The following is a 12,725-nucleotide window of genomic DNA, read 5'->3' as shown; positions in this document are numbered from 1 at the left end:
CATGACAATTCCCACAAACCTTCAGCTTGGTGACTCCCTGTATTTTCTATGGAGAAGGAGAAGTAAAATATCATCTGAGTTCTCATTAGGTGTGCAGAACACATGAACACTTTGGAGCTCCCCTCCCATGTCCTGGGGACATGGTGCAAGCAGGGAGCTCTGTAATGATACCCCCCACCCATGGGTCTGTGAGCTACATTCCCCCTCCCAGCAGCATGGAAGGGCATCAGTGCTGAGGGACTTACATTATTAGAAGGATTGACTGAGTGGGAGAGATACAAAGAGGATTTCAACTTTTGCAAGCTAGGTCTGAGACTTCTAAAACTGCACTCCTGGAGTGCAGGATTTGAGGCACTAAAGCCTCAGCAAGAGATTTTGTACATCATAAATTTCCCTCTACCGCATATACGTCTCTCATCCAAGCACCTCATGCAAGGCAGCTGTGGTGTTTTCCCAAGTACAATATCTAAATGTATACGGAGGTTTTCAATCTCATTATTTAATGCCTTTCCTCAGGCCCCAGCAACTGCCTTTCCTTGGGCCCCAGCTGCCTGTCCCTGGGTTTAGATAAGGTGCTTGGTTTCCGTTTTCTAATAAAAGCAAACTTGCTTGAAGTCATGGAGGAAAGCTGGGCACAATGGTCTGCCTTTTGTCACAGCCTCTCCTGGGACACTCAGATCCTGCAGCCTGGCATCCTGTGAGTGAGTGGCAGGCGCACAGCCAGCTTCCTCTCCAGCTGCTGGCTCTTGAGCAAACCAGTTTAAGGTTAACCCCGTTATGGCAAGGCCATGGTTCAACCCTGCCCCAACAGCTGTGCAAGTGGAGAGGTGGCTCCAGGGTAGGTAAGGAGCAGGGGTGCCTCTGGGCAGGGGGATGCTCTCTCTGGGCTGAAAAGCAGACCCTGGAGCCAGCTGAGCAAGGAAAAAGGAGGGGATGTGCTTTTCAAAATGAGCTGGTGCTGTCCAGCTGTTTTCTGTGGAAGACTCAGTGTTCATTACAGCCACATTTCACATTCAAAAAAAACCAAACAAACAAACAAACAAACAAAACAAAACAAACCAGAAGAAAGGCCTCCCAGGGCTTTTAAATGTGGAATATGTGACTCTTGTAGGAAAGTGCCAAGAAAGTCAATTATTACCCTGTTCATTCCTTCTCATTGTTGTTTCTCTGTGAAGAAAACCACCATCACCCCTATTCCTATCCCAGCACAGAGTTACATTCCCTCCAGGACACACTTCTCACTTTTACCCCAAATGGCCCAAGTTATTATGTGCAGATGCATCTCTGGTAAATAATGCTGTCTCAAAAGCATCAAACTAAATGAAAAAGCCAAACTCTCTCCAGACTTAGATTCTCAGGAGTGAATGTTGCATTTGTGGGGAGGGAGGCAGATCTGGTACAGAAGACAGTGCTGTGTGTGTGGTGAAAGATGTTTCCTTTGTTTCAAAGGTCCCTGATGTTTCACAATACTGTTTGTTTCTGGTTTGGGCCAAAAAGCAAAGGCCAGTGACAGCAGTCAGGGTGCATGAACTGGCATTTGCCATCTGAGACCAGCCATCGGGTGCCACCATTTCACCAATTTTGTTCTGTGAAGTTGTTCTTTCCTGGAAGGAAGATATGGAAAAGAGACTCACTTGAAGTAAGAAAGGAAGAGTAACAAGACATTTCCCAGGAGGCTGTCCCTCAGCTGGGGATCATAATCAATCAGTCAAAATATTCCTGAAAAGAGCCTTTTAGTGCAGCGGCACTATAACATTTAGCTCCCTGTCATATGGTATCTTTCAGAAATTATAGTTGGCTTAAAATATTAAGGATGATCAGTAAGAAGAGGAATTATGTATTGCATCCACTTTACAGGCTGGATGACATGGTCTGACACCACCCCAGCACACACAGCTGGGATGACAAGAGGTGCCAGGGCATTATCATCTCAGGGATGACTGAAAAGCAAAGTTATATTAGTTTTAGGCTTCACTGCTTTAGTAGTTATATATCACTGTTCTCCCAAGCATCAGTGTTTAGCAAACATTTATCTTCTGTATTTTTCATCTTTCTCCATGAAATCTTGTTTTGGTTGGATTTACTGGCCCAAAGCCAGTCATTTTTGTTCTTTGGTACTGGGCAGATAGAGGAATGCTCTGCTCAGCATCACTGTGCATTTCCATTCCTTGAGGACAATTTTATGTAATACTGCTAAAGACACCATGACATTACTACTGGGATTGGCCCACCTTCCCCATAAAACCTGAGCAAGAGAGCAGTCAGGTTGCTGGAGCATTGATTTAAACTATTTGCTGTCACTGTTAAAGCAAAAAGTATTGGGAAAAGGTGAAGGCTAATGTACATTAATGGGTAGAAAAAGAGGGTTAACTTTTAAAAAACTACTAGAACATTCTCTAGTCCCACCCTGAGGACACTGAGCACATGAACTTTGCCTTCCTGCCTTCATCCCTATCATACAGAGCACTGCAAATAGCCTCTAACAGTCTTCCAGTGTAGTGCTCTCAATTTGTATTTGTAATGTATGTGTCATATGACACCATTAGAATACATTTTCCCAGAAAAGAATATGTACGGCAGAGAAAACTGTGGGAAAAGGCTGTTGTAGTATTTTTGCCATCTTCATACTACCTGAAAATCTGGAATTGTCAGTGTAAGGCTTTCCTGCAAGCTGCACAGAGATTGTAGCTCTTTCTAAACAAGGCAGAAAGAGTGAATGGCAGATTAAAGGTGAGCATCTAGGTTCCAAGACATTTGACCAGGCATAGTTTATGTTTGGCCAGGCATGAAATTGTGCTTGGCAGCACAAGTAGGCCCATTGCCCGAGCTCCCTAATGAGTGTAGGACTGGGGACATGCCATGGCTTCACTAGGGGATGCAGGATTATGCCTCAGTTCCCAGGACTGTGGGGAGACTGGCATCAGGAGAGACAGAACTGCTTTTGTGTAAACAGTGCAGAAGTGCAGAAAAAAGCAAATCAAGCCAGAAGGCAGAAAGGAGGCTGCACTCAGCCCCAGGGAAGGGGATGGCAAACTGCAGCTGGGAAAGAGAGGCTGAGACTCAGAAGAAAGCCCAGAAAACAGGAATGATTTCACAAACTGCATTCACAGAGAATGAGAGCTTTGCTTAATATTGGTTAGTATAGAGCAGTGGCCTTCAACTTTTTTCTGTCTATGGACTAAGGAAGTACTTCCAAGGGAGGTACAGAAAACAGATAATTGTTTTCCAGTTGGTTAAAAAGTGGCTGCAAAAGGGAAGGAACGTGCTCCTCACAATTTTCTGTGGGGGTCAGGCATAGAGAAACTTTTACTGAAGTAAGTAAATCCAAGTTAGCAGCAAAACCACCACTACTGCTGGCAGGGCTGGACTGCTAAGGACAGCATGTCATCCCTACCACCAGGGGCTTTTACAGAATCACAGAATGGTTAGAATTGGAAGGGATGCCAAAGAACAACTCATTGCAACCCACTTGCCATGAATGGGGACACTTTCCACAAGACCAGGTGGCTCATATCCAACAGCACTTCCTGGTGAAGCACATCATGGGTAATCTCAGAACTGAAATGAAGGGAAAATCAAACGAATCACATAAGTCCAGCACCCTGAGCAAAGCACAAAGTGCTGGTGATCACTTCCTGAGTGAGGGAGCTCAGAACTTTTCAATACTTTTTGCCAAAATTTGGGGGGCAAATATTTCCTGAAAGAACTGTGCTATGAATAGAAGCTCATTGAGTGGGTAAGAGGCAATCATGGAATTAATCATCAGGGATTCATGAGGCAGCACAAGGCCAAAAGTCTGGTGGCTTTTGTCTCCAAAAGCACGTCATGCACTCGTGGACCGTCATCTTCCCCTCACAGCCCCAGCTAGAGCGCAGGAATGAATTGCTCATGCTTTCATCTTGAGAGCTCTTGAAACAAAAGGGCCTTGAGCCTCCAAAGCACCAGCAAAAGCGCTCGGTGCCTCTTTCCCTCAGTGATCTCAAGGCTGAATCCACCCTGTGCCTTGCTAAGCAGCTGTTAGTCACCTTCTGAAACAAAGACTCTTCCGGGAATGATGGGAGCGCTGTCTGCGAGCAGATGTGGAGAGAAACAACAGCCCAAAGGCCAGGCTGGGTTTGCCTGTGGTAAGATGTTCTCCCAGCAAGCTCAGGAAGGAGCTGTTATTTGGAAGCACCACATGGAATTCCACATGTGATATTTCAGCACTGCCTGCAGGGAGGAGGCTGAACCTGAACGCACATTTTCTTCTGCTTTTGGCCCTGACCCTTGGGTCTGGGATTTCTCATTTCCATCAAAATGCCTTTTGCAAGTGATTAAATACTAAGACACCTCAAGGTTGTGTCTCCTAAGTTAATTAATTTTTTAAAAATAGGATTTCTTTGCCTTGCAAAAGGGTGGGAATACATTCATGGATGTCTAATTTTGTTCTATTAAACATCCAAAGCAGAAGAAAATATTGAGTTAAAAAAACTGCCTGGAGGCAGGCATGACAACTCACAGCAATATTATTCCATTTCCCAAAGTTATTGCAAACAAGAACTGCTATGTCTCCACAATCAGTTGACCTTCAGCCTTGGTGTGTGGATTTAAATGCCATTGTTTTAGTCACAGCAAGAAAAATGAATTGTATTGTTGCCATTCCAGCTGTAATTCTGGGAAAATGCTTGCATGGGGTGTACCAAACAGAACCCTCAAAGGAATATTATTTTCCTCAGTTAAAAAATATATATAATTTGCCCCTTCAACCTCTGATGATCGAAGCAGCTTCTTTCTGATGAAGGTAGAGAGAAGCCTGGAGGAGTTAAGAACACACACACACAGAGCTTATCTTTACATCCTGCTTCCAAATTATTGTGTTTACATCACAGCATTTGACTTCATATCCATTTATTTACTTAAGATATTTTTCTCATTTCTTTGAAGGTGATGTTCAAAATAATTATGACAACCTCATCCATTTAGGAAGTGGTTTAGGAAGAAATCATTTCTGGCCAATGTGTTATTGGGAAAAATCCTAGGAGCAAAGCACCTTACCCAGCCCTATGGTGCAGATTGTGCAATGCAGGGAAGGCAAAAGAAAAGGTTATTGCCCTGAAGATCCAACAAGATTCCTCAGATGTTTTTTTGAGAAAAGGAATATTTAATTGCATGATCAGTGGGAATTTCAGTCACCAGGAGAACTGTAAATCTCATTCAGAAATATGTCCCAATTTATAAAGAAAGAATGAAGAGAAAGGCTGTTCTCTACTGTCAGTAAACTTGGCAGCAACAACTCTGTTGATTTCAACAGTGAAATATAAGCAATAAGCTCTTTGCTGAGTCAGAGGGCTTGAAAAACAGACTGTCCTCATGGCTACTTGGATTTCCCCTGAAAACTTCCCTCTGCACCATTTATCAAGCAAGTTTGCTTGGGCACATGAGAATAATGCCATAGGAGAGAGGCCAGGAACAGGAAGGGGCAAACCTTGAGGACTCACAGGGAAGTTCAAAACAGAAGAACTTCTTGGTGTTTCACTGTCAAGACCTCAAACAGAAATACTGTTTTTGCAGTTTCCTGGGTGCTTTCCCCCAGTACTTTCCACCATCCTATGATGGAGAGTTCATAGACAGCCTTTTCTGCTGGGCAAAAGGAGAAGCCCCAAGGGAGAGAGCCTTGGGGCAGGGGAGGTACCTGGGTTGGGGTAAAACAACTGCAGTGAAAAGAGCTCATGATTAGTTCCACTAGGCCTAAACACGATGCTGCTGCCATTATGAGGACCAGTTGGGATTTGGTCCCATCCAATGACCTTTCCAGTGCTGCATTCCCTGGTCTGAAATTAGGCCTCTCATCCCTTGCACACAAGCCCTGAGCCAGTCTGGATACAGCAGTGGGTGACCGGACAGGATCCACCAGCTGAGCACTAGTGAGGACAGGCATGGGCCAGCCCCAGCTCTTAAATATGGATGAGCACATTCCTCTCCCACCACGGGAGCTGCTGGCACCTGCTGACACAGCTGGGTGTCAGGAAACCACATAGGGTAGTTTTGGCAGCTCCTGGGCTCAGCTGACAGAGCAGCTCTGTCAGGACACCCAGCCTTGTGCTGTGCAGCACAGCTGTGCTATCACATCTGGAGCACTGAGCCACATTGCAGACAGCACAGGTGTCTGATGCTGCTCTGGATATGGCTCTTTGCACCACTTCTTGTAGCTTAACTGATGAGGCAGTTCCCATTTGCCTTCCCTCAGCCCATGGCAATGTTAGCCTCTGAGGACATACAAGTAAAAAGCATCCCCAACTTGGAGATCCCTATTTAATGCAGGGGCACTGTAAGAAAAGCAACTTGCACCTGGGAAGCACACATACAAATTTTTCTGGCTTCACAGAGCCAGCCCCTTGTGTCTTCATGCTGAACCACAAAGGCATTAGAAAGCTGTAAACAGATAAGCAGTGTTTATAGAAAGAAACAAGAGTAAGCTGGTTTAAATAAAAGACTACGGGACACTGGAGTACCTTTAAAATGGGATGCTAAAAATAATGCTGCTTTTCAGTCAGAGGATCCCCGAACCATCTCCAAAGCAGCCATGTTTTTCAGAACATCTGTGCTACAGGTGAATCCCCCACAATGGCCACTGCCAAGAGCCCTGCCAGATCTGCTCTGGACCCCAAGCCTGGTGCTGTGACCCCACAACATGCCCTCCATTTCCCAACAGGAGTGGGACAGAAGGAAGCATGAGTTCCCACACTTCTGGGTTGAATTGTGCTTAGATGACTGAATTTTCACACAAGAAGAACACTTTTGGTTTCCCTCAGGTGAAAAGGAAAAAACTGCACCCGTCCCTCAGCACCTGTTGTTCCTCCTCAAGTCATCACGTGCCAGATGTGGAGGATGCCCATCAGACTGCAAGCAGCACCAAACACAGGGACAATATCACTCCTTCTGACCCATGGGGGAGGGTGACTTTTCCCAGGCTATGAAGATGCCTGGCTGAAGGTCAGGGATAGCAAACTGGGAACAGCCAGGGCTGCCAGGTCTAGGGGACTTCCCTTCCAGCACGTGATGTCTCCTGCCCACTGTGAACATGTCAGGGACAGCTGCCCCCAGCCAGAAATCTCTGACATGAATCCTTCCTCTCTCTCCATGTCAGAGCAACCACAGAAATGCACACCTCCCTTGCTCAAATGCCAGGGGAGGGTGCCAGGGCAGCCTCAGGGATGGATGCCTTCTCCACCAAAATATCACAGCAAAGATGTTAGCAGCCTCAGCTAAGACCACTCCTCAAGCAAAAATACCAGGATGGGAAAGCAGACCATGCTTGAATACAAGCCCATCCTTTGATGATTTAGGACATTCCTGTCAGGTTTTAACTCCCAGCTCATTACTCAGTCATGTAGTATCTCTAATGCCAGAAGAAACCAAAATCATCAAAGTTCTCTAGAGTTAGCTTGGTGCAGATATGACCAGAGAGGACAAAACTATCATCAAGTGAGGCTAGTACCACTAGTAGAAAAGTTCATTAGAGGGGTTCACACTGTTGAAGTCAACAAATCACAGTTTTACTGCAGGTCAGATCTCTAACACCAACCTCCTTTCAAGAAGACCTACGAAAAAAATGGGGTTTCACCACTTGGAGAGGAAGACAACAGAGGCAAAACTATGACAAAAGGATGAAGATAAACTGCTGCCATGTATGTTTCTGCTGAACATGGTTCTGCTTGGCTTTCATACCTGGATTTGAAAAAATCATGAGCAGATCAATCTTCTCAGCACAAGGACAGGATTCTACCTGCGGCAATAGGGTCTATGCTGGAAAGTATGTCATTTTGCAGGAGGAAGGAATCTTTTTGGATCTAAGAACGTTAGGTTAGGTTAGTGCTTTACGACTTAAAAAATATTCCATATTGCTTGGCTTCAAGATCTTGGGTTTACATGTTGCTTTCAAGTAGCAAGATAACACTAGAATTGGCCAACTTGATGGTTCCCTTTAACCTCAGACTGAGCTTCCATAGGTGTGAGTGAAAATTCTGCTCCCCACCTACCAGAAAACATAGCCTGCACATGGAATTCTTTGGAGAAGGCCAAAAGCAGGCTTCAGAGAGAGCAGAGATCCATCCCTTGGTGTGCTTCTGTGATAATTTTGAAAGACAAAGAATGCTGTACTTAAAAGCATATAGCTTAGCACATGCATAATTATCAAGGGTTGTGAAGCACAAATGAAAACAAAGCTGCAGCAGGGAAGTAGTTCACTAAATAAGAGGAAAAATGAGAGGTTGTATCCTGTGGTCTCCCAAGGTGTCTCAGATTGGCTAAAAACAACAGTCTCCTCAGACTGAAAGGTTTCAGACTTGGACCCAGGAGGTGCTCTCCACTAACCTGCCTTCCTCTAGGGCACCTAGAGAAGTCCAGTTAGCTGCAGTCTAGAAGGTTCTGTCGTCACTGACACATACAGAAACTGGAAGAGAAAGTGAAACTTCATCCTAGTGATTTCTGCTATTGTCTGGAAAGTCCTGGGTATCCAATCTTTGCCCACTACTCCTTGGTTATGTCTCTTACACAAAGCATGGCCTGTCATGGGAACTTTTCCCTCAATAGTAAGCACTGTGTGACACAATCTGCTGCTGAACTCAGAGCCCCATTGCCCGGGCTCTGCTCCTGTCCCTATGCTGTAAGGACAGCATTTGGGTATATACACATAGCTCTTCTCAGACTGGTTGCTAATGGAGAAAAATAAATCTTTTTTATTACTTGTAGTCATCATAAACAGGGGAGAGGAAGACACCTCAATCAGTGGAAATATGTTGTAAGCTGACCCAAGTCATCAGAGTTAAAATGCACAGAAGTCTTGAAAGCTGGATCCAGACCTCCAATCACTTACTGTCTGCTCTGCCCCAGCTGCTGAGCAGTGACAGTGCCTTTGGAGCCAGCAAGTTCCTCCATGGCTTACTGACCTGTCATGTCCCTGTACTCAGGGAGAAGAACTGGGCCCCTTCATGACCTAGCTGACATTGCTCTGGTCTGCAGAGCTGAGCCAGACTTCAGAGCTCAAACTTTCATTCTTTCGCTGACCTCAAACTTTATGAAGTTTTGGAAAAAGCCAGAGAAATGTGGCAGGTGTGATTTCTTGGTCTTTTACCTCACATTCTAATGAGGACCCCAAATCCTCTTCTGCTACCCCTTTTTGCATGTGACACCACTTCTATAAAATTATCCCACTCTATAAAATTATCCCACAGTGCACAGAAATAAAAGAGCTATTTCCCAGCACAGGAGGATGAAAAGCAATCACCTACAAGCAGCTCATGTCACAGCACATGCAACCCTCACCACATGCTGCTTCACATGCCTCCCCCAGCACTGCAGGAAGGTCAGCCACCCTAGGGACATCCTTCCCTATTTCCCTCCCCAAGCTGCTGCACACCCCATCCCACATGGAAAAGCTGCGGGATCCTGACCCTGATTTTCCAGTCCAACCCCACACTGAGAGGATTTACTGACTCTTCCAAGCAGCAACTCAGGCCCCTCCACTTGGGCTTTGTGTACCCCACCAGCTCCAGGAGATAGCCACCAGCAGAAGGTGGCAAGGAGTGCCTGCTTGCTCAGAAAGCTGCTACCAGCCATCTGCACCCAGACCTGCTGCTTTTCTACTTTGAAACATGCACAGCTGGAATTGCTCAGTGCAAATGAGTTAAACTCATAGAAAATTGCACAGGAAAATTACTGTCTTCCCTGTCTGGTAATAAACGTAATGGAAACAAGTTTGAACAAAAATCTCAAATACCATTCAATGAATAATATTGAATTCATGGACTCCAGGAAGAACATCTTTACCCTCATGACAATCTGCTTCTTGACACACCTTTAGCTAACAATGAGGATAACAGCTTTTCAGCACCCTGAAAGAAAAAATTAAAACCACACTTCAAAAATAATCTCCTTATAAATGCTTCTTGTTGATAATATATTCATTTTTACAGGTAGATCTTTCATTGTTTAATGCAAAGAATTCACAACTTTTTTTCGTAGAGACACGCCCCATTTGCAGACTTCTGCTTATCTAAATTTGGATATTAGGCCTAGCAATAACATTGACTTTGATGCTCAGCTGAGAAGTCAGAAACAATCCCATGCAAGTCTCTGTTCAAATTTAAGGAAGCAGCTGCAAAATAAAGTTACAAATCTCGGAAGCATGTCTTGCTTTTAAGTGTAAGTTTCAGGTGAGAAATATATCCTGTGTATTAGAGAAGTCAGGCATAAACCCTTGGATTCCAGGGATTGCAGACTTCGGTTAACTTCTAAGACAGCGTAAACTATAAACACAGCATATCAGTGTAGTCCTGTGCTGTACACTGAGTAGTTACAGAGCACAGAAAAGTTCCTGTGCAGCACTGGAATATGTGCAGCCTGGTTTAACATGGTTACCCACTACCCAATGTTATTTAAGTAAGTACAAGACACCTGTTTCAGGAATCAGGTAACATAGATAAGCAATGTCATGCTGGTGTAACAGCAGGAGGTCAAAGTGCTGTGATACATTTGGTTTGGGTAAACAAGGGCAGCTAGGGGATGACACCCAAACTCTATGGTTTTAATTTAAAAACTAATTACAAGATGCTTCTTGTTCCGCTCTCTGCTGGCAGAAGTGCCCTCACCCCCTTGAAATTAATGTAAAACAGATACAGATGAGGCCCAGCAACAGATCCCATTACATGAACCTAATTTGCATCCTGCATAAATCATTCTATACAAACATTTATTCAAGAAAACAACCTAGGATGCCCACAAATCTGCAGCTACATTTGCTGCAGATGTACACCACTGAGCATCAGACTCCCTTGGACTTCCCCCATCCCTAACTGCAAGAGTCTCCTACAGTCAGGGCCTCCAGTGGCTAAGCTGGGGATGAGACATTTGTCTGAGCCAAGTCCAAACACCCTCTGAATATTTAAAGAGAGGTTTCAGTGGGTCTGAGATGTGTCACTGAGCCACTTCCCAATGCAGATTCCCAGCACATCTGTGACAGACACCTCTGCATCCTTCAGGGATCACATAATTGAGGATGTGAGGAACCAGCCCCAGGCTCCTCCCCTGCATCCAGAACAGCATCCTCTGCTTTCAGTCAGTCACAAACACTGCCTTCCCAGCCATGCCCAGAGCTCTGTGTGAGTGTGTCTCTGTCTGTCTGTCTGTCTGCGTAACCCTTGGACCACACCACTCACCCTGGTTCCTCCCAGGAGCCATATCCCTTCACCTCCTGCATGAAAGGGTCATTGGATGCACCATCAAGCTCACTTCCAGCTGTGCTCAAACTAGCTCTAACTGCAGATTTCAAACTTTGCCTCCTCTCCCTCTCCCACTGGCATTGGAGGAGGTGATGAAATACAGAGGAAGTTTCAGCACTCCAGGGCAAAATCTTGCACTGTTTCCAATGATATTCAGGCTCATGTGGCACCCAGAATTTCCAGCCCATGACCATGGGTATTTCTGATCACTGGTTGTCAAGGGGCAATCCCAGAGGGGAACCCTCCACCCAGCACAGCCAAAGGCTGGCATGACATGAATCAGTGTTTTCAAGATCATGGGTTTGCCCATCAGGGCGTCCCCTCTGCTTCTGCTTCCTGTCTTGGCAGGCATTGCTGAGGGTGAGGTTTTTCCCTGCTGCAATGGACTTCTTGGAAAAAGAGTGCCAGAGAGGAAAGTGGCAGTGCCAGCAGATAGGATGCCTGCCAAAAAGCACAGACCAGGAGAGGCATCTGTTCTCCAGCACTGTGCCAGCTCAACTGGGCACCTTCTTCCGGCACAAACTATGGCCCCAGACCATATCTGCTGCTGGGAGGTGTCCCCACACAGGACCTGAATAGCCCCTCCAAAAGCTGTGTGGCCAGGTGCTGAGTGTGGGCATTAGGAGCACCAGGTAAGCTCATCATTAATACTCAGCTTTAAATCCTTGGACCCCTTTTTTACATTCTGCATTCGACCAAAGCTATCAGATGTAAAACAGAAATTGCCCCAAGTGCAGTAACCAGACACTTGGAGTTTCTACCTGCCCCACTCCCCACCCCACAGCAGCTTCCCAGGAAAGGGGGAAGAGGTAGGCTCTGCAGGATCACAATATTTTGACTTTCTGCCTGCAGGGCAACTGCTTCCAACCAGATCTCATCCAGATGTGTGCAGAAGATGCTTCCCATTGAAGCTATCAAAGCAAGGGACAGCACAGCTCTCACAGCCTTCACAGACCCTCTGCAAAGGCCCCCCACAGCCATTGCTGTCACCCAGGCATCCCCTGGCTGCCCTCCAGCCAGCTCCTGCTGTGGCAGCATGCTTCTCCAGGTAGCAGACTCACCACACTCCATGGCCAGGGATGCCAGTGACTAGAAATCAGGAACAGAAATAAGGAAAACAAGTCATAGAATCATGGAATAGTTTGGGTTACAAGAGACCTTTAAAGGTCATCTAGTCCAACCTCCCTGCAATGAGCAGGGACATCTTCAGCTACATCAGGTTGCTCAGAGTCCTGTCCAACTTGACCTTGAATATATTCAGTGAAGGAGCAACTCTCACCTGTCTGGGAACCTGTTCCAGTGTTTTACCACCTTCATCATAAAATGTCTTCCTTTTCTAAGATCTAAATTGACCATTCTTCAGCTCCAAACCATTACCCTTTGTCCTATGGCAACAGGCCGTGCTAAAACCTTTGTCCCCATCTTTCTTATAGGTCCGCTTCAAGTACTGAAAGGCTTAAGAAGGTC

This window comes from Lonchura striata, chromosome 6 (genome assembly GCF_046129695.1).
Source record: "Lonchura striata isolate bLonStr1 chromosome 6, bLonStr1.mat, whole genome shotgun sequence".
NCBI classification, from domain to species: domain Eukaryota; kingdom Metazoa; phylum Chordata; class Aves; order Passeriformes; family Estrildidae; genus Lonchura; species Lonchura striata.
The sequence above is the reverse complement of the archived record's forward strand: the minus strand, read 5'-3'. Positions refer to the sequence as shown.